Source organism: Hyperolius riggenbachi, chromosome 5 (assembly GCF_040937935.1).
Source record: "Hyperolius riggenbachi isolate aHypRig1 chromosome 5, aHypRig1.pri, whole genome shotgun sequence".
NCBI classification, from domain to species: domain Eukaryota; kingdom Metazoa; phylum Chordata; class Amphibia; order Anura; family Hyperoliidae; genus Hyperolius; species Hyperolius riggenbachi.
In genome coordinates this window covers 257659108-257681239 of record NC_090650.1, presented here as the reverse complement: position 1 = coordinate 257681239, position 22132 = coordinate 257659108, and positions in this window count along the sequence as shown.

Below are 22132 nucleotides of genomic sequence, written 5' to 3'. Positions count from 1 at the left end.
GTGGATGACTCTCCTCTGCAGAGTAAATACCCTCTGTCTCAGACTCCAGAGTTGGGGGTCACCATAGGGGTTTTACATAGAGAGAGTCTGCATTTTTTTGTGTTACGGATGGCAACTTCCACGGTTATCCTTGGCCTGCCATGGTTACGACTTCACGCCCCTCAGATTGATTGGGCCTCTGGTCAGCTAACGAGCTGGTCTACCCGCTGCCATCATCATTGTTTGGCGAAGGTAACCATGGGTAACAGCAGAATTCAGGTGGAAGGATTTCCAGAGCAGTATAAAGAATTTGCTGATGTATTTTGTCCTAAGGCAGCAGATAGACTGCCTCCTCACCGTCCCTTTGATTGTCCGATTGACTTAAGATCTGGTTGTATGCCCCCTAGGGGTCATCTATATAACTTGTCCGGGCCAGAGAAATTGGTAATGCAAGAATACATCAAAGAAAATTTAGCTAAGGGTTTTATCCGCCCCTCTCGGTCACCTGCGGGGGCCGGGTTCTTTTTTGTCAAGAAAAAAGATGGGGGCCTACGTCCCTGCATTGACTATCGGGGCCTAAACAAGATCTCAGTAAAAAATCGTTACCCCCTGTCTCTGATTGACGATTTATTTTCTCAGATCACCAATGCTAAAATTTTTCGAGATTGGACTTGAGGGGTGCATACAACCTTGTACGTATCAGGGATGGTGATGAGTGGAAGACGGCCTTTAATACACCCGATGGGCATTACGAGTATCTGGTGATGCCCTTCGGGTTGTGCAACACTCCGGCCGTCTTCCAAGAGCTGATTAACGAGGTCTTTAGACCGATTTTGGGTAAATTTGCCTTGGTATATCTCGATGATATACTGATCTTTTCAGCTACTCTTTCAGAGCATCGGAGACATGTCAAGTTCGTGCTGGAAAGACAAAATCAATTGTATGCCAAACTGGAAAAGTGTATTTTTGAGGTGACCTCTGTTGCTTTCTTGGGGTATGTAATATCCACCTCGGGCCTATCTATGGATCCTGGGAAGGTCTCTGCAGTGCTGGACTGGCCGCAGCCTCTGGGTTTGAAGGCCATCCAGAGATTCCTGGGTTTTGCAAATTACTACAGGACATTTATAAAGGGGTACTCTACAGTGGTCGCGCCCCTTACCAGTCTTACCAAGAAAGGGGCTGATACTTACCACTGGTCCGAGGAGGCTCTTACGGCCTTTGACACTCGGATTATTGGTGATACTGCAGATCATCCATAATCTGGTGTATATCTGCATTGCGGGTGATTCTGCAGATCACCAGTAATCAGATTCTCTCTGCGTGTTGACACCCATCGTTACACCTTGCCATCAGTTCCTCTCAGAAGCTCGCCATTTTCTTCTGACAATGATCCCTTCCAGTTCTGACAAAATTTTGTCAGAACTGAAATATATCAGTTGCTGTCAGTTATATATCAGTTCGGTCTCGAGAAAGCCCTGATTTGGGGGCGAAACGGCCGTCGACTCTTCCTCTGCACCTCTATACCACCTCATGTGCCTGTTAAGTATTGCTGTTTTTTTTGTCAATATTTTTTACTGCTGCTTGGTATATTTTTAAGGCATTGGATTAAAAGTTTGTTTTAATTGCTGGTGAGCTGCTCCTGGAATTTCTCTCCCTCTTGGAATTACTGGATATACTATTTATTTACTTCTGGATGTTGCACCACCACTGGGAATGTCTGTGAAGTTGATTTCTAGTGTGCACTCGCCATAATCTTTCTTTACACAAAAAGTGTCAGTTATATATCAGTTGCTGTCAGTTATAGCTGACAACTGATGTGCCCGGTAATGTCCATGTTTCCCTATGGCTCAACTGGGCGATGTTACAGTTTAACAGTGTGCTGACCAGGAAGCAGTTATGGGGTAATAGCCATTTTCAAAATGGAGGATGGAGAATTCGCTTGATCACAGTGGACAAACAGGATGCGGGAGAGGAGAAAGAGATTGAGGAGTAGACTTCACGGGAGGTAAGTGTGACTTGTGTATGTTTATTTTGACTTTTAATTTTCAGTTCAGGTTTTCTTTAAAGAGGATCTGTAACATGAAAAGATCCCCTGGGGGGTACTCACCTCGGGTGGGGGAAGCCTCCGGATCCTAATGAAGCTTCCCACGCCGTCCTCTGTCCCACGGGGGTCTCGCTGCAGCCCTCCGTGCAGCCGTGACGTAATATTTACCTTCCTGGCTCCTGCGCAGGCGCTCTGACGGCTGTCGGCTCCGAACTACACGGAAATACCCGAACGCCGTCGGATCTGCTCTACTGCGCAGGCGCAAGTTTCCTGCGCCTGCGCAGTAGAGCGGACCCGAATGAGATCGGGTATTTCCGTGTAGTTCGGAACGGAAAGCCGCCACAGCGCCCCCGCTGGAGCCAGCAAAGGGAAATATTGAACTGACAGTCGGCACAGTCGCCGGCTGTTCGGAGGGCTGCGGCGAGACCCCCGTGGGACAGAGGACGGCGTGGGAAGCCTCATTAGGATCCGGAGGCTTCCCCCACCCGAGGTGAGTACCCCCCAGGGGATCTTTTTAATGTTACAGAGTCTCTTTAAGGTTAGGGTTATATTTTAATAGCGGCTACATCCGCTGCCTTTTGTAAATGGAATCACAATCATTGGCTACAAACAGTCATCCTTTTATAGACAAAATTCTGTTTATTGGCTATATCCGGTGCCCTTTCATAAATGAAACGATATTTATTGGCTACATCTGACTTTCTTTTATAAACAAAATCACATTTATCGGTTATATACGGCACCTTTTTATAAAAATCACATTAATTGGCTTTTTATAAAAATCACATTAATTGGCTATATCTAGTGCCCTTTATAAACAAAATCATGGTTATCGGCTATATTTGGCACCCTTTTATAATTTAATTCACATTTATCAGCTAGATCCGGTGCCCTTTTGTAACTGAATTCACATTTATCAGGTATATCTGGCACTCTGTTTTTCCTGGCACCCTTTTTAATGAATGCCCTTTCTCTTTGCTAACCCACCCAACTGTAAGAGATTCCAGTTTGAGCTGTTTTTGTCTGGAGAGCAGAGTTTTTGTCTGGTAGTCCTGATAAAAATGTACCTAATTAATGTCCAGCGCTGTGTAATACGTTGGCGCTTTATAAATACAATAAATAATAATAATAATACCCTATCAGAGACATGAAATGCTTTACCTTCTTTATATAGTAGTTACCTTCAACATGACATACCTTTTTGAGTACCCTATTTTGATTACCGTATTTTTCAGACTATAAGGCACTTTTTCTCCCCTTCTTTTATAGTCCGAATGTCCCCCCTCAATGCTTACATACCCCTCATCTGCCTATTCCTTGCCCCATGTGTCAGCCTCTGCCCTGTGTGTGTGCCCTTCCTTGCCTGTGTCCTTCTCTGCCCCCTGCATCTATATTTGTCTGTCGTTCTCTGCCCCAAGTGTGTACTTCCTTGCCCCACTATGTTTGTTCTCTGCTCCGTGTCCAGCTCTGTTGTGCGTCCTTCCTTGCTTCCTGTCCTCCTCTGCCCCATGTTCTTTGCCCAAAGAATAATAAATACCAGTACAGATGCCTGCCGCTGGTGTGGAAGTAGCCGCACATACAGAGGCTAACCTAGTGTTAAGTGAAGCGATCGATGAATCAGGTGGGGTCACTGCCCCAGAACTGCCAATCACCACTGCACACAGCTCTGCTCCCTTTTCTAATAGGATCTGATAGTCTCCGAGGCGGGACCACATCTCCATCATTGGAGCCAATCATTTGCTCCAATGACAAAGCTGCGGTGCGGGGTCTCGCCTATTGGAAAAGGGAGCAGAGGGACACACATGGGGCATTGGGGGACACAGCAAAGAATGACACCGGGGACAGAGGACACCACAGGGGGCAGAAGAGGACCCAGGAGGGCAAAGGAGGACACATGGGGACAGATGAGGACCCAGGGGGCAGAGGAGGACACAGGAGTGACAGAAGAGGACAGAGGCAGAGGAGGACACAGGGGAAGAGGACCACAGGGGGGCAGAGTAGTTCATTGGGGACAGAGGAGGATAGGGGACAGAGAAAGACACAGGGGGACAGATGAGGACCCAGGGGGGCAAAGGAGGACACATGGGGACAGATGAGGACCCAGGGGGCAGAGGAGGACACAGGAGTGACAGAAGAGGACAGAGGCAGAGGAGAACACAGGGGAAGAGGACCACAGGGGGGCAGAGGAGGAAACAGGGGGGTAGAGGAGGACACAGGTAGGCACAAGAGGTATAAGGAAGACACAAGAGAAACATATCAAAGGTCCATAAGATGGGAAAAGGTCCATAAGATGCCCCTGCACCATGGGCGCACCAGGCTTAGTATATTTTTTTCCCCTGGTTTTTGCCCTCTAAACCTAGGTGCGTCTTATAATCCGAAAGACATGGTACACTGTTCTACATTTCCATGACACATGATACTTTGAGGATCCTGGTCTGCATTTTTTCATTTTTATCTCTTTGACGTCCTTACTGGATCCATTTCTATTTTATATGAATAAGAAGTTCATACGATACTGATAAAGGCAACTTGTAACAATCGGTGTAACACAGAGAGAATCTGATTACCGGTGATCTGCAGTATCACCGAGAATACAGATATATACCCGATTATAGATGATCTGCAGTATCACCGATAATCAGATATATCTCTAACCTCTGGACACCTGAATAATAACTTAAGTGTTTGGTGCAACAGTAATACTTTGAGGAGAGCACCCGTAAGAAGGGTGCAAGGCAGTAAGAGGTACTGCCTAAAGAACAGATTCCTTCCAATGGCCTGAGGCTCCCCAAGGGGCGGAGTCAGGCTGAGAGTGGGAAGGACCAGAGTGTGAGTGACACCAGAGGTGAAGTGTCACTGACAGATCTGTGAACTGTCTCTCAACAGGAGAGATAGTTCTCGAGGTCGGACAGGCCAGGTCGTAACACACGGACATATAAAGTACAGAGACAGGAGACAGATGCAGAATCCTAAGACTAGCCGAGTTCAGTAACAGAGGATCAGAATGACAAAGGTACAAAATCAGAGATCAGAGGAATGGTCAGGAGAGCAGAATGTCATAACAAATAATCAACAATTCCTAGACTAAAGTGTGAGTTCCTTGATCGTCAACAACTTGGAAACTGGTCTAGATAATAACACAATGATAACAGACTTCCCTAGACTAAGGTGTGAGTTCCTTGGTCATCAACACCTTGGAAACTGGTCTAGATAATAACACAGATACTGACAAGGTCTGAGTGCTACCACGTAGTGATCGCAACGCCAGACACCAGAGAAATGACCAGCACCCAGTATATATACACAAGCGATCTCCGGCGCCTCCCCTACGTGCTGGACCAATGAGAACTGAAAGAATTGTCAGCTGACCGGCCTGGTCAGCTGACCCCCTTCTGGCTGTCATAAATGCTCTGCCTCTCCGCGCGCGCACGCGTCCTTCTGAACCTGTGTGGACTATCAGTCCCAGCCACACCAGACATGTGTTGTAATGCCTCTGATGTTTTGGATGCGGAATCCGCCGCACCGCTGTCTGAGCGTGCAGCAGTTTTCTCCGCGTTCAGCAGTACAGACAGACGTAGGCCTATGCGTGCAAACCGCCGCGTCGGATGCGGAATCCGCCGCCCTGTTCTCTGGGCATGCGGCGGTTTCTCCGCGTTCCGTCAGGCCAGTGAATGCAGATCCCTGCGCGCAAGCTGCCATGTTGAACGCGGAATCAGCCGCCTTACTCTGAGTACTTGTGGCGGCTTTTCCGCGTTTTCTCACACAACTCTTGTAAAAAGTGGGTTGTATAAGTGCTCTCCAATGGAACCAAAACTGAAGAAACCGTGAATCAAGACTTGTCCTTCTTCACACAGAACTGGACATGGTAGAATTGTTATTGAATTGTGATTAATTGCAGTAAGTTAAAGATTGAGAACATGCCATGTGGTTGACACTTAATTGCTAGAGATTTGTATAAAGTTTTCTTATTGTGGTTCAGTAAATCACAAAAGCTGGGTAGTTTCTAGGCTAAATTACTCCCAAGGCAAGGGTGTTAAAATTGCACCCCCAGCTCAAAAATGTTGTATATATGGTGCAATATTTAGCCCCCCCAGTACAGGTACCCAGCTATTGGTGCCACAGTGTGGTTTAGCCAGCCATAGGTGGCCCAATATAGGTAAGCCGGCCATAGGTGGCCGAGTATAGGTTAGGCAGCTATTGGTGCCCCAGTATAGGTTAACCAGCCATAGGTGCCCTAGCATAGGTTAGTCAGCCATAGGTGCCTCCAGTATAGGCAGTATAGGTTAGCCAGCCATAGGTGCCCCCAGAATATGTTAGTCAGCTATAGGTGCCCCCAGTATAGGTTAGTCAGCCATAGGTGCCTCCAGTATAGGTTAATCAGCCATAGGTGCCCTCAGTATAGGTTAGTCAGCCATAGGTCCACCAACACCCCCCCCCCCCCAGGCTGTAGCAATATAGAGGAGGGGGAAGGGGGGGAACAGTGGCACAATGTAACTCAGCCACCAGGAGAGAGACACGACTCCTCCCTCCTCCTCCTCGGGTCTCCTCAGTGCCCCCCCTCCATTGAATAGATGTGAGGCAGCGGGGACTTTGCAATTACTCACCTTCAGCACTCCAGGAGATGCTCACTTTGCCGCTCTCTACAATGTCGCTCACAGGAAGTAGTGTAACTACTACTTCCTGTTAGCGGCATGCAGAGAGCAGCTGTGCAGCACATTTGTAACACTTGGAGCCCAGAAGTTGAGCAATTGCAAAGTCCCCGCAGCCGCACATTTATTCAATTGGGGGGGGGCACGGAGGGGACCCAAGGAGAGGGAAAAAGGAGTCTTGTCCCTCTCTTGGCAGCTAAGTCCCATTGTACTGCTGCTCCCCCCTCCTAAATTGCGCCCCCTCCCTCACAGCACCCAGGCGGTTGCGCGCCCTGCCCACACTTATGCACAACAGGTAGTAAGGCTCCATAATAGGCAATCTTATCATTTTTTCAATCAAGTTTTTAGCAATGGTTATACCTCTCTTTGTTACTTTAGTTTCCTCATACTAATATACCAGAATAAATTCAAACATCATTTTGTCAGCGTCTGTTTGAATAACATATGTATGTTTATAATACCTCAATAAAGTAAAAAAATAGAAAAAGCACTAATGGCAGGCTACAGAAATGGCTACAGAAAAGGACTGCAGAAGAATGTGAATCACCCAGTAAAGCATACACTGCTTTGCCTCCGAGGGAAAAACCTTTTCTCAAACATTTTTACTTTAGTTCTACTGATACCAGACTGGATACCAGACTGGATTCAAACATACTTTTGTTGTGGTCTGTTTAAAGGAATACTGTAGGGAGTCGGGGGAAAATGAGTTGAACTTACCTGGGGCTTCTAAAGGTCCCCCGGACATCCTGTGCCCGCGCAGCCACTTACCGATGCTCCGGCCCCGCCTCCAGTTCACTTCAGGAATTTCAGACTTTAAAGTCGGAAAACCACTGCGCCTGTGCAGCCATGCCCTCCCTCCCGCTGATGTCACCAGGAGTGTTTTGCTCAGTCCCAGTATGGTCTGTGCCTGCACAGTACGCTCCTGGTGACATCAGCGGGAGCGAGGACACAGCAACACAGGCGCAGTGGTTTTCAGACTTTAAAGTCTGACATTCCAGAAGTGAACCAGAGGCGGGGACCGGAGCATCGGTGAGTGGCTGCGCAGGTGCAGGAGGTCTGCCGGGGACCATTAGAAGCCCTGGGTAAGTTCAACTCATTTTCCCCCGACCCCCCTACAGTATTCCTTTAAATAACATGTGTATGTTTACAATACCTTAATAAATTGCTAGTGTAAAAGTAAAAAAAAAAAAAAGCACCAATGACAGGCTACAGAATGGCAATGGAGGAAAAAGTGAGAGCCACAAGGAAGTATAACCACCAAGGACAGCACTTCCTATATACCAAAAGAAGGTGAATCTCCACAAAAAAGCATACACTAATTTGCTTTATAAATTGGTCCATTCTGTCTTGGGAAAGTAGGATGGTTTGCTCCAGTTGTGTAATTCTATTCACTCTGGTCAGCCATTGAATAATTGTTTGGGAGGGGAGGATTTCACCTGCGTCCATAGAAAGAGGATAGTAGCTCTAGCCGTGTTGACCAGATGGGGTAAAATAGACTTCTTGTACTGTTTCACAGAGAGAGGGCCAAATTCTTTTGTGTTGGGAACTTCTGTTGAGGAAATCTTTTTAGTTCACTAAAAAGTCCACTCGTGCATGTGCTCCCAAAAGCAGTTAAACTTGGGGAAATGCTAAAAAATGTGCAGTAAGTCAGCTCCACCTGAACCACATAAGACAGCTCCACCTGAACCACACCATCCGAACCATACAGCCAACTTGCTAATCAAAACTGGAGTTCTGTACCACTGGGTGATGACCTTGAACCCCTGCTCCTGGGCACAGTGAGGAGAGATGCAGTCCCTTTCATTGTATGTTGGAGGGAAGGGAGTTATAGAAAATCGTTTTCAACAAGGGCAAAGATTTTTTTTTTAATCCTCTTGAGTAAAGATGGTTTGAACCTCTGTTCAATCTGTGATTATGCTGGAGAAATTGTCCTAATTTCTTTTTACACAGGTCTCATAAAAGGCAAGACATTTGAAAATGTCTCCATTTGGTAGTTAAATAGCAATAACACAATGGCCTCAATTCACTAAGCTTTATCAAACACTTTATCAAACATTTGATAATTTACCTCATGGGTAAAATCTAATTTTGAATTCACTAAGGTGTTATATATTCATCAAATGTTTTATCGATAAAACGTTCAATAAATTTATAACACCTTAGTGAGTTCAAAATCAGATTTTACCCATGAGGTAAATTATCAAACGTTTGATAAAGTGTTTGATAACGTTTCGTGAATTGAGGCCATTGGGCCTGATTTACAAAGCGGTGCTAACAGTTAGCACGCTGGTGAAAAGCCCTTTATCACGCCTAAACTCAGTTTAGGCATGATAAGTTTAGGTGTGATAAGTTTAGGTGTGATAAGTTTAGGCATGATAAGTTTAGGTGTGATAAGTTTAGGAGTGATAAGTTTAAGCACCAACTGGGTTAACACCGCAGTGCACAGCTGATCAAAAGCTTTGCGCTAGCAAAGTCTGGTGCACTTCGCATAGAGTTTAATGGTGCTGCTTTGCGTGCGGGACTTTGAGCGCGATCTAAACTTATCTAAACATATCATGCCTAAACTTATCACACCTAAACTTATCATGCCTAAACTTATCATGCCTAAACTGACTTTTCACCAGCATGGTGCAAAGGTTATCACGCCTAAAGTCTTTTAGGCGTGATAACTGAGTTATCACCGCTTTGTGAATCAGGCCCAATGAGTGTATAGCTGTAATCCTTCCCCACTCATTCTTAAATTAACCAAAGTTAAACCATTTATTTTGCCATAAGTATGCATTTGTAATGCTGTTCATTAAATATTTATTTTTATGTTCATTTTCTGTTACCAGTATTCACCACTATCATTTAACATTTCCTAGTATTCATATTTTATGTACTTAATTTCCAGTCCCTATAATTTAGCATACATAAAGTGGCTGGCAGTAGTATTCACTCAGGTCAGATGTATTGTATTCAATTGCCCAGCAACCGATGTGTTCTTCTGTAATAAAGAAAACATAAGACAATGCATCACTGGACAGCTAATGCTACTGAAAACAGCATTTGCAGCTCATAAAGCCTCCATTCTCTAGTAAATAAGGCCAGCAATTCCCCTAGACATTTGCTCTGTGGATGTTGACAAGTACAAATCCAGCACCACAGCAAGCTTGATTTTTCATACATTTTGTTTCTTATAATATAGAGACAGACAGTGATCTCGGATTATCACAGTCCTCGTGTTTGGATCAATTCCATCCAGTCATTTTATTCACTGCCAGAGCTATCTTTGCAGCTGTGAAAATAAGTGGGATGCATTAAATGCATCTCAGCATGTGCTTTGTCATAAACAACAAGAAGAGAAAATGTGTGAGAAAAGGAGCAAGGCATTAACTGCTCAACTAAAAATCAATCATATACTCAGAGACAATGAATGCCACAGCAAATAAAAACAACCTTGATCAAAGGAAAAGCATGAAGACAACGATAAAATATAAAAAATGCATTGGACTTGTGTTTGCAAACATGTTTTTATAAAAGACAACTGAAGATAAACTATATCCTTTTCAATGCCAAATCTGAATAAAGAAAAGGAATACAATGCCAAGAGAAAGTAGACAAATTACTATTTTATAGCAGATCACAAGTGTTTCATTTCTTTGTAGAAAATAAATCCTTTGCTGTCAGACATCAGGCTCATCTGGTTTCACACTGCTAGCCCGGCTGGAAAAAGATATACTGTACACTACATCAGCTAGATTTGCCTGTAGATACTTTTAAGAATAAGGCATTGGACACAGAATGGCTTGAGTAGGCTGCGTAAATACAATATTTGGTGTTTAGCCAAAGAAAATCTCCAGTATGTATAGTGTTCTTAGACCTATATTAAAATAGTGCCCTAAACAATAATACAAAATACTAGTATTATTTATTTTAACCCTTTTTAAAACCCAGGCATATTAATAACTGTAACACAGTGCTTATACGTCATTAAGCTACATACACATGCTAGATCCAACTTGTTCAGGGTGGGTGATAAAAAATGCCTCGGGTGAGAAACTAGCAAGTGTCTAGCTTGTATATGGTGGCCGCATTAAAAAGGGGCGCTGGGAAAAAAGGGCGCGGGGTTTTAAACGATAAGCATGGATAACGTTTAAAAATGTATTGTACTGTATTTCGTTTAAAATTAATGTTTTATAAAGTTATAAATCATTAAATAATGTGCATTAAATCGGCAATTGTAAAAACGTTAATCTTTCGTTTAAATAGTGAAACGTATAATAACGTTTAAAAAAAATTACTAAGTAACCCTCCCTGTACCTACCCCTAACCCCTAGACCCCCCTGTTGATGCCTAAACCTAAGACCCCCCCCCTGTTGGTGCCTAAGTAACCCTCCCTGTACCTACCCCTAACCCCTAGACCCCCCTGTTGGTGCCTAAACCTAAGACCCCCCTGTTGGTGCCTAAACCTAAGACCCCCTGTTGGTGCCTAAACCTAAGACCCCCCTGTTGGTGCCTAAACCTAAGACCCCCCTGTTGGTGCCTAAACCTAAGACCCCCTGTTGGTGCCTAAACCTAAGACCCCCCTGGTGGTGCCTAAACCTAAGACCCCCCTGTTGGTGCCTAAACCTAAGACCCCCCTGTTGGTGCCTAAACCTAAGACCCCCCTGTTGGTGCCTAAACCTAAGACCCCCCTGTTGGTGCCTAAACCTAGGACCCCCCTGTGATAAGCATTAATAACGTTTCAAAAACATATTGTGCGGTTTTTTCGTTTAAAAATAATGAAAAAAAAAATTGTACTGTTTTTCGTTTAAAAAATAATGTTTGAAAAAAATATTGTACTGTTTTTCGTTTAAAAATAATATTAAAAAATGTATAAATCATTAAATAATGTGTAATCATGAGAAGCAGTAATAAAACATTAAGTCTCCGGGCGCCGCTTTTAAAACGTTATTTTTCTCCGGCGCCCTTTTTTCCTATCGGGCGCCCATTAAACGATATTTATTATGGAGTGAATGGCGGCGCCCGATTTGTCCACTAGCCTCCTGCGCCCTTTTTTACTGTTTCCATCCAATGTTGTGTAAAGATCCAGCATGTATTGAGCGCATTGTTCTCCCTACTCACTCGACCTGCGGGAGGCCGCTGTGTTGTGTGCCAAGTGTCATCCATAATACCACAACACTGCAAGACTTACAGATTTCAAGCCTTCTTCTCAAGGTTTGTAGGAAGCTCCTATTGTTTATGCTGGATAGTGGGCTCTTGCCAATATTATTTAGAAGTCTTTAAAGAGGAACTTTCAATCAAAAGAATCGCACACCTATAGTAGAGCAGTGCTGGTGCTGGAACCCGTAGCAGCGATAATCCAACAGTCAAAAGAGGGATCCGCACACAGTCTTCAAGTAACAACATGCTTTTATTATTCCAATGCATACATATAATACACACCAAATTGTCTCAGCCGACAATTGTTTCGGGGCCAATCAGGGCCCCTTTATCAAGGCATAAGCAGACAACATATACAACCACCAGTGTGAACAAACCCCCTATATATAATAAAGTTACAATTGGTGCAACACCCTAACTGCCACTGCAGTGTTGCCCCAATCGGGCAGGCTGTCACTCATGTCAAACAATTCAAAATCATTGGTGGAATGACCAGCCAGCTTACCTGTCAACGTAGTCTATTGCAGGACAGTAACATCTGCAGCAGAATGTGTGCTTCGCTCCAAAAAGTGGGCGCGGCCAGTGCACTGATGATGGCTCTCTTGTCCCTTGATAGGTTTGATGCAATGAATGTTAGCATGTCTGCACTATGTATGTTAAAGGGCCAGAGTTAGGACACCTACGTTTAACTGGGTACTTCTTAGCAGTGTAGGTGACTAAGCAAAATAATGCATTCTTCTGTGAACTAAGACCCCAGCTTTTAACTTAGCTGTAGGGATAACAGTGGTGCCTGAATGAGTGAATCTGTGAATGCATTTGTTTGAATATTTGCATGCGAGTGTGCGAAGGGTTACTGATTTGGCTAATTTTCTAGCCACACCCCCTTCAGCACCTCCCTTTCCTTAAAGAGAACCCGAGGTGGGTTCTGACAATGTTATCCGCATTCAGAGGCTGGGTCTGCTTATATTGCCCAGCCTCTGTTGCTATCTCAATCCCCCCTAAGTTCCCCCTGCGCTCTGCTATTCCCCATAAATCACAGCCGTGCTGTCGACACGCAGCGTGTCGCGTGTTTACCTTTGTAGTGTCAGTCTCGCCGCTCCCCCTGCCTCCTGCATAGCTCTGGTCTCCACCCACGTTCCTTCCCTCCCCGCTGATTGGAGGAAAGGGACCGGGCGGGGACCGGAGCTATGCAGGAGGTGGGGAGAGCGGCGAGAGTGACACTACATAGGTAAACACAGCCCGCTGCGTGTCGACAGCGCAGCTTTGATTTATGGGGGCTTAGCAGAGCGCAGGGGGAACTTAGGGGGGATTGAGATAGCAACAGAGGCTGGGCACAGGGCCCGTTTAAGCAACAATGGGGCCCCAGGGCAAAATAAACCTGGGGGCCCCCCAACAGATACCCCGGAACAAAAATCGGCATTAAGGGACCTTTTTTGCAGCTGGTATAGTCAGGGTGTGAAGCCCCAATCGGTCGGAGCTCCACATTCTGGCTATCCCAGCCTGCGCGGGGGAGAAGGGGTTAAAAAGTTTCAGGAGGGGGGACCCCACATCATTTAAAAAAAAATAAATTGGGAAAATAGGAAAAAATGCCAGGGATCTTCATACAGCCATATTTCGGCTGTATAGCGATCCCTGGCCAAAGCGATGTGGCTGCGTATGGAACCCCTGGAAACCCCGTCAGGAAATGTATTGCTCTTTCTTTTGATACATGTAAAATTACACTACCGTTAGGTTTGCTACTGAAAATGACATTTACCGCATTTAAAAGTATACTTTTTTCCTTCAAACCTTTAAAATCGATTTTCTCAAAAACTATAAGGTCTTTTTGAAAAATTGTTTGTTCCTCTTATTCCCAATGATCTCCTTAATATATCCTGCAAATGTAGGGTTTCTAGGATTTAAGGTGGATTTTCTATTAACCGTTAAAGTGTATTTTTTTCCTTTGAAACTTTAAAATCGATTTTCTTAAAAACTATAAGGTCTTTTTGAAAAAATATTTTTCCTCTTGTAGCCACTTGGGGCCCCTAGAGGCTCTGGGGCCCTGGGGCAATTGCCTCCTTTGCCTCTATGGTAGCGCCGACCCTGGCTGGGCAATATAAGCAGTCCCAGCCTCTGTATGCGGATATCATTCTTAGAAACCACCTCGGGTTCTCTTTAATAACTTATTTAATGTCCTAACTAGAGGCGATGTGCCTGGATATATGTGTGTTTTTTTTTCTAAGCGTTCGTGATCTGAAAAATTCTTGCTAATGCAATGCTATGGTGTTTTTTTTTCTAAAATCACATCGCTCAAGTGAGATCACATCCATAGCATTACATTAGCATGAGCTTTTCAAATCACAAAGCTCTCAGAAAAGTGCTTCTAGTGGGTTACAGGCCTAAGCTTGTATTTTAATGTCAATATTTAGACTTCGTTGCTCACTTCACTTAAGGGACACCCGAGGTGAAAATAAAGTAATGAAATAAACAATTGTATCCATCTTCCTTCTCTTAAAAATGACTTTTTAAGATATTCCACAGTTTTATTTTATATTTAAATCTACTTTTTAAGTTTTTATTGTTCTATTGTTTTTGCTCAATGACACATTCATTGAAGTATGCCAGAGCTAAAATCTATGAACTATTGAACCTTTTTATATCTTTCCTGCTCTCAGAAGCCATTTTCTGCTGGGAAAGTTTTTATAGTTGTAATTTCTTATCAGTGAGGGTCACACTGTAGTCTGACCCAATCCGAACAGAAATTGCCACTTATATACCTGATGTTTAACTCTTTCAGAAGAAAGAGAAAGAAAAAAAGGAACATAGCACAGTTATTTGTGTGCTAGGCACTGTACATACACATGTCTATCTCAACATGTCATCTTGGGTATCCTTTAAGCTGGTTGCAGAGTGAGAAAGAAAGCAGGGTTCCAAACCAACACTGTCAAAATGTAGGTTTAAGAGCTATTGTTAAAAAAAATTAACGTAGTGTAACGATCGGTGTAACACAGAGAGGATCTGATTACCGGTGATCTGCAGTATCACCGAGAATGCAGATATATACCTGATTATTGATGATCTGCAGTATCACCGATAATCAGATATATCTCTAACCTCTGGATACCTGAGCGATGAGAGTGTTTTGGTGCAACAGAAATACTTTGAGGATCGCACCTGAATGTCAGGTGCTAAAACAATAAGGAGTATTGCAGCGAGTTCCTTCCGTTGGTCTGAACTCCCCGCAGGGAGGAGTCAGGCCGGGAGTAGGAAGGACAGAACGTGAGTGACACCAATGAGGGAGTGTCACTGACAGATCTGTGAACTATCTCTCAACAGGTGAGATAGTTCTCGAGGTCGGGCAGGCCAGGTCGTTAACACACGGACAGATAAAGTACAGAGACAGAAGACGGGTAGAGAATCCAGAGACTAGCCAAGTACAGCAACAGAGTAACAGAATGACAAGGTACAAAATCAGAGATCAAAGGAATGGTCAGGAAAGCAGAAGGTGATAACAAATAAACAACAATTCCTAGACTAAGGTGTGAGTTCCGTGGTCATCAACACCTTGGAAACAGGTCTAGATAATAACTCAGATGATAACAGGATTTCCTAGACTAAGGTGTGAGCTCCGTGGTCATCAACACCTTGGAAACTGGTCTAGACAATAACACAGATTATAACAGAATTTCCTAGACTAAGGTGTAAGTTCCGTGGTCATCAACACCTTGGAAACTGGTCTAAAGTAACACAGATACTGACAGGGTCTGAGTGCTACCACGTAGTGATCACAACGCCAGACACCAAAGGAATGACCAGCACCCAGTATATATACACCAGCGCTCTCCAGCGCCTCCCCTAAATGCTGGACCAATGAAAACTGAAAGAATTGTCAGCTGACCGGCCTGGTCAGCTGACACCCCTCTGACTGTTATAAATGCTCTGCCTCTCCGCGCGTGCACGCGTCCTTCTGAACCTGTGTGGACTATCAGTCCCAGCCACACCAGACCTGTGTTGTACTGCCTCTGCTGTTTTGAATGCGGAATCCGCCGCACCGCTGTCTGAGCGTGCGGCGTTTTTTCCGCGTTCAGCAGTACAGACAGGAGTAGGCCTATGCGTGCAAACCGCCACGTCGGACGCGGAATCCGCCGCCCTGTTCTCTGGGCATGCAGCGGTTTCTCCACGTTCCGTCAGGCCAGTAAATGCAGGTCCCTGCGCGCAAGCCGTCATGTTGAACGCGGAATCAGCCGCCTTACTCTGAGTACTTGCGGTGGCTTTTCCGCGTTTTCTCACAGTACCCCCCCCCCCCCCCCCCCTGAGGAGTAGACTCCGGACAACTCCTACCCGGTTTCTCAGGATATAGAGCGTGGAATTCCTTCTTTAATTCATCCGCATGCATGCGGCAATCAGGTACCCATGTTCTCTCCTCAATACCATACCCTTTCCAGTGCACTAGATACTGTACCGAGTTCTGCACTACCCGTGAGTCTAAAATGTTTTCTACTTCGTACTCAGGTTGGTCGTCTACCATCACAGGAGGAGGAGGAGTGGCACCCACATGGACTGCTGGTTTAAGCAGGGACACATGAAAAGATCTTACACCACGCATGCTGGCAGGAAGATCAATGGCATAAGTAACATTGTTGATCTTCCTGGTTACAGGAAAAGGGCCCACAAACCTGGGACCTAACTTGGGTGAGGGTGTTTCAGGGTTAAATGACGTGTGGAGACCCAGACCAGGTCTCCTGGTCGGAACTTCCACTCCAAGGACCGTCTTTTGTCAGCTTGACCTTTCTGACTTTGAAAAGCCTTCCCCAAATTACTTTTTACAATTCCCCAAATGGCTTTAAATGATTTTTGCCAAGCCTCCAGAGCTGGAAACGGAGTGGAAGCTACTGGTAATGGGGAGAACTTAGGCAACTTTCCGGTTACCACCTGAAATGGAGAAAATCCAGAGGAAGAGCTTTTCAAATTATTGTGCACAAATTCTGCATATGGCAAGAACTTGACCCAATCATTTTGCGCATCCGCAACATAACACCTTAAAAACTGTTCCAGCGACTGATTAACCCTCTCCGTCTGACCATTAGTCTGTGGGTGGTAGCCCCATGAAAATGACAGTTCCATGCCCATTTGATGACAAAATGACCTCCAAAATCTGGAAACAAATTGGACTCCCCGATCTGACACTATGTTTTCCGGAATGCCATGCAGTCGGAAAACGTGGATGATGAAAAGATCGGCCAACTCCTGGGCCGAGGGGAGTCCTTTCAAGGGCACAAAATGGGCCATTTTACTGAAACGGTCGACTACCACCCAAATGACCGACATACTTTCTGACCTCGGAAGCTCACCCACAAAATCCATGGACAAATGGGTCCACGGTTCACTCGTGGGTGGGCAAAGGCTGCAACGTTCCCACAGGTGCCAGACGGGAGGGTTTGCTTTTAGCACACACTGCACATTCTCTAACATACTCCTTGCAGTCTGTTGCCAGAGAAGGCCACCAAGCACACCTAGCAACCAAGTCTTGTGTTCTGGAAGCCCCCGGATGCCCAGCATTCTTGTGCGAGTGGAACAATTGCAAAATCTGGAGGTGATATGGCAGTGGTATAAACATAACCCCTTCAGGCTTTCCCTCAGGGACATCCTGCTGGAATGGACTTAAAATCTCCGTCCAGTCTTTCCAGGTTTCAGTGACTCCCAGCACAACTCTCTGTGGGACAATGGTCTCTGGGTCTGAGGGCTGTGCTGTCTCCGGCTCAAAACATCTGGACAAGACATCCGCCTTAATGTTTTTACTACCCAGAGTATACGTAATTACAAATTTAAATCTCGAGAAAAACAGTGACCACCGGGCTTGTCGGGTACTCAATCTCTTAGCCCCCTCAATGTATTCCAAATTTTTGTGATCAGTGCAAACTGTAATCGTATGGTCCTTTTAATGGCCAGGAGCTCCCTGTTGCCTATATCGTAGTTTTTCTCTGCTGGGGAAAACCTCCGAGAAAAATAGGCACACGGGTGTAACCTTCCCTGCAGCCCAGAGCGTTGAGACAGCACAGCCCCTACCCCAACTTCAGAGGCGTCAACCTCCACAATAAATGGATAAGAGGTGTCTACGTGTCTCAAAATGGGTGCCGAGCAAAACAGTTCTTTCAAAGTGGAGAAAGCAGCTAGGGCTTCGGGGGACCAGTGGTTGGTATCTGCCCCTTTCTTTGTGAGACTGGTGAGGGGTGCTACAACTGTGGAGTACCCCTTTATGAACCTTCTATAGTAATTAGCAAACCCTAAAAATCTCTGAAGGGATTTGAGTCCTACTGGTTGAGGCCATTCCAGGACAGCAGAGACTTTGGCGGGATCCATAGAAAGGCCCGAGGTGGAAATTATATATCCCAGAAAAGCGACAGATGTCACCTCAAAAATACATTTCTCCAATTTGGCATAAAGTCTGTTCTGTCTAAGCCTGTGCAGCATGAATCTGACGTGAGACCTGTGCTCAGAGAGGTTGTCTGAAAAGATTAGTATATCATCCAGGTAAATTAAGAAAAATTTACCCAACACCTCTCCGAAAACTTCATTGATGAGTTCCTGAAAGATGGCCGGGGCGTTACACAACCCGAAGGGCATCACCAGGTACTCGTAATGCCCGTCGGGTGTGTTAAAGGCCGTCTTCCATTCATCGCCCTCTCTGATCCGCACCAGGTTGTATGCACCCCTCAAATCCAATTTCGAAAAAAATCTTAGCATTGGTGACTTGTGTGAATAAATCGTCTATCAAAGGTAACGGATAACGATTTTTAACTGTGATCTTATTCAGTCCCCGGTAATCAATGCATGGCCGAAGGCCTCCGTCTTTCTTTTTTACAAAAAAGAAACCTGCTCTGGCAGGCGACCGGGAAGGGCGAATGAATCCCTTAGCTAAGTTTTCACGGATGTATTCTTGCATGGCCAGCTTTTCTGGCCCAGACAAATTGTAGAGATGACCTCTAGAGGGCATGCAACCTGATCGGAGATCAATGGGGCAATCGAAAGGGCGACGCGGAGGTAGTTTATCGGCAGCTTTGGGACAAAACACGTCCGAAAACTCAGCATATTGTTTCAGAACACCCTCCACATGAATCCTGGTCTGGCCTAAGGTCACCTTCACTAAACAATGACGAAAACAATGGGCTGACCAGCTCGTTAGCTGACCAGTGGCCCAATTTATCTGAGGGGAGTGAAGGTGTAACCACGGCATGCCAAGGATGACTGTGGAGGTTGTCATGCGCAACACAAAAAACTGCAATTTCTCTCTATGCAGCACCCATATAGTGACTTCCACCTCTGGTGTCTGGGACAGAGGATGGTTACGCTGCAGGGGTGAATCATCCACTGCCGTAACCTGGAGGGGTGGTTTTACCGGGGGTGAGCGGAATACCCAATTTCTTTGCAAATTCGTAATCCATAAAATTAGCCGCTGAGCCTGAATCAATGAAGGCCTCAGAGATTTCAGATTTATCATCCCATGTAATCATACAAGGAAGAAGTAACCGTTTATCCTCTAGGGGTAAGAGCTGTACGCCTAGGGTATTACCCCCAACTACTCCTAGGCAGTAGCGTTTTCCGACTTCTTAGGGCAATTTCGCACTCTATGACCCCCCTCTGCACAATAAAGACACAATTGCTCAGAAATCCTGCGTCTCCACTCCACTTGAGTCTTGACCGACCAATCTGCATTGGCTCGGGTGGAGGTGAAACAAGAGGCGATGGAGTCACAGGAGGCGCAGCGTAGGACACCATTTTAACATTGTTCCTACCCCGGGTCTGCCTTTGATAGCGTAATCTGCGATCAATCCTGATGGCCGATGAAATGGCCTCATCGACGGTTTTAGGTTCAGGCTGACTTAACATAAGGTCTGAGACCTCATCTGATAATCCTCCTGATAAGAAACAGTCTAAAAGGGCATAGGTGTCCCACCTGGCTGAAACTGACCACCTCCTAAATTCGTCAGCATACTCCTCGACCGGACTCTTGCCTTGACGCAACAACTTGAGCTTCCGCTCAGAAGTCGAGGCAATGTCTGGATCGTCGTAAATTACTGCCATAGCCTTAAAAAATTCATCTATGGAGGTCAAAGCTAAATCTCCGGTGGGCAGACTGTATACCCAGGTCTGAGAATCACCTGATAACAAAGTCTTAATAAATGTGACCCTTTGAGTCATGGTTCCTGAAGATCTAGGTCTCAACTCAAAGTATGATAACACTCTACTCCTAAAATTTCGAAAGTCAGATCTGTGACCAGAAAATTTTTCAGGTACAGGCATACGTATGTCTGTGCTAGGAGGGGATCGCACCTCATCCACAGCCATCTGAAGAGTTCGTAAAGAACCGGACAAAGCGTCAATCATCACCTTGTGATTACCCAGCACTTGGTTGATGGTATCCACCGAAGTGGTAAGTGTGCCTAGACGGTCAGTGTGTGCGTCCATTTGCATTTCGGTCTGGCGTTCTGTAACGATCGGTGTAACACAGAGAGGATCTGATTACCGGTGATCTGCAGTATCACCGAGAATGCAGATATATACCCGATTATTGATGATCTGCAGTATCACCGATAATCAGATATAGCTCTAACCTCTGGACACCTGAGTGATGAGAGTGTTTTGGTGCAACAGAAATACTTTGAGGATCGCACCTGAATGTCAGGTGCTAAAGCAATAAGGAGTTTTGCAGCGAGTTCCTTCCGTTGGTCTGAACTCCCCGCAGGGAGGAGTCAGGCCGGGAGTAGGAAGGACAGAACATGAGTGACACCAATGAGGGAGTGTCACTGACAGATCTGTGAACTATCTCTCAACAGGTGAGATAGTTCTCGAGGTCGGGCAGGCCAGGTCGTTAACACACGGACAGATAAAGTACAGAGACAGAAGACGGGTAAAGAATCCAGAGACTAGCCAAGTACAGCAACAGAGTAACAGAATGACAAGGTACAAAATCAGAGATCAGAGGAATCAGGGTCAGGAAAGCAGAAGGTCATAACAAATAAACAACAATTCCTAGACTAAGGTGTGAGTTCCGTGGTCATCAACACCTTGGGAACTGGTCTAGATCACAGGTTCTCAACGTGTGGTACGCGTACCCCAGGGGGTACTTCTGATGGTTCCAGGGGGTACTCGGGCTTGATATAATTAACCAAGTAGAACAAATTTAGAGTTTTAGATTATGATAAATCCTATATAAACAACACCAAATTAGTATTTTAGCTAATTAAAAGCAATAATAAATGCTTGGAAATGGTTTAGAACCAATTATTATGTACTATGATTAAAAATATATTTGTCAAGGGGTACTTGAGATAATGTTTACTATGCCAGGGGGTACTTGGTGAGTACAGGGTTTTAAAAGGGGTACATAACAATAAAAAGTTGAGAAACACTGGTCTAGATAATAACACAGATGATAACAGGATTTCCTAGACTAAGGTGTGAGCTCCGTGGTCATCAACACCTTGGAAACTGGTCTAGACAATAACACAGATTATAACAGAATTTCCTAGACTAAGGTGTGAGTTACGTGGTCATCAACACCTTGGAAACTGGTCTAAAGTAACACAGATACTGACAGGGTCTGAGTGCTACCACGTAGTGATCGCAACGCCAGACACCAGAGGAATGACCAGCACCCAGTATATATACACCAGCGCTCTCCAGCGCCTCCCCTAAATGCTGGACCAATGAAAACTGAAAGAATTGTCAGCTGACCGGCCTGGTCAGCTGACACCCCTCTGACTGTTATAAATGCTCTGCCTCTCCGCGCGCGCACGCGTCCTTCTGAACCTGTGTGGACTATCAGTCCCAGCCACACCAGACCTGTGTTGTACTGCCTCTGCTGTTTTGAATGCAGAATCCGCCGCACCGCTGTCTGAGCGTGCGGCGTTTTCTTCGCGTTCAGCAGTACAGACAGGAGTAGGCCTATGCGTGCAATCCGCCGCGTCGGACGCGGAATCCGCCGCCCTGTTCTCTGGGCATGCAGCGGTTTCTCCACGTTCCGTCAGGCCAGTAAATGCAGGTCCCTGCGCGCAAGCCGTCATGTTGAACGCGGAATCAGCCGCCTTACTCTGAGTACTTGCGGTGGCTTTTCCGCGTTTTCTCACACGTAGAGCGCTAAAATAAAGTGCTGGTTTTCAGGAAGGTGTGGGTTAATTCTTGACTTTTTTGGACAGAGTCAAAATGATGCAACCAGGATTAGCCATGGCGCATTCTATTTATTTTAATTTTACCTTCAAATTATATGATAATCCTTAGGATTCATATATTTTTGCTACACAGATATGTTATTTAGATAATTTTTAATCAATAAATG